Source organism: Arachis ipaensis, chromosome B9, assembly GCF_059453495.1.
Source record: "Arachis ipaensis isolate K30076 ecotype BB chromosome B9, ASM5945349v1, whole genome shotgun sequence".
In the NCBI taxonomy this organism is placed as follows: domain Eukaryota; kingdom Viridiplantae; phylum Streptophyta; class Magnoliopsida; order Fabales; family Fabaceae; genus Arachis; species Arachis ipaensis.
In genome coordinates, this window is record NC_142444.1 from 84237673 (window position 1) to 84238733 (window position 1061).

At 39.2% G+C, this 1061-nt stretch overlaps 1 non-coding gene across 1 annotated transcript; it reads left to right on the top strand.

Moving 5' to 3' along the window:
- Positions 1-954: 954 nt before the first annotated feature.
- On the top strand, positions 955-1061 carry LOC148545273 (small nucleolar RNA R71). Its single transcript, XR_015901736.1, has one exon. It is a non-coding gene; the product is annotated as a small nucleolar RNA R71 (small nucleolar RNA).

Genomic DNA, 1061 nt, shown 5'->3' on the forward strand with positions numbered 1-1061 from the left:
TTCTTCCATCCAATACTTGCCTTATAAATCTGAAATCACTTAACAAACATATCAATGCATCGAATGGAATTAAAGTGAATTAAATTTAACTATTTTAAGGCCTAAAAAGCATGTTTTCACTCTTAAGCACAAATTTAAAGAGAATTATAAAACCATGCTATTTCATTGAATAAATGTGAGATAAGTTGATAAAATTTCACAAATTAAGCACAAGATAAACCACAAAATTGGGGTTTATCAGGGATCCTCTTGCTCAGCTAACCAACCTGTGTCTCTAAGTTTCGAATGAAAGACCTAGTTTCAGCCATGAAACTATGAGTGGTCTTGGAGAGGTTAAAGACTATAGTAACCAGGTCAGAAAGGCTCTATGTGGGAGTCTCTGTCTGTTGCTAAAAAGGTTGGAATGGTCTATTGTTGAACCTGTTCTGGCTCATTCCTCCCTGATTAGTATTGAAGCCTTGTTGAGGCTTCTGTTGATCTTTACACCCAAAATTAGGGTGGTTCCTCCATCCCTGATTGAAAGTATTCGAATAAAGATTGTTATTGGAGTTTCTAGAGGAGTTTTCCATATAGTTCACCTCCTCCATTATGGTTCAGGTGTTGTCACTAGCGTCTAATTCATACGCTATTTCTGGACAATAAGCATCTGAGCTCTGTGTCCCACTCAAGTGCTGAGAGATCATATTGATCTGCTGAGACATGAGCTTGTTTTGAGCCAAGATGGCATCTAATGTGTCCACTTCCAAGACACCTCTCTTCTGAGCTATCCCATTTTTCACAGGGTTCCTCTCAGAAGTGTACATATACTAGTTGTTGGCAACCATATCAATAAGCTCCTGCGTCTCTTCAAGCGTCTTCTTGAAGTGGAGGGATCCACCTGCAGAGTGGTCCAATGACATCTTGGATACCTCAAATAGGCCATCATAGAAGATGTCTAGCATGGTCCAATCTGAAATTATGTCAGGAGGGCATCTCATGATTAGTTGCTTGTATCTTTTCCAAGCTTCATAGAGGGATTCACCCTCTTTCTGTCTAAAGATTTGTACTTCCATCCTGATAAC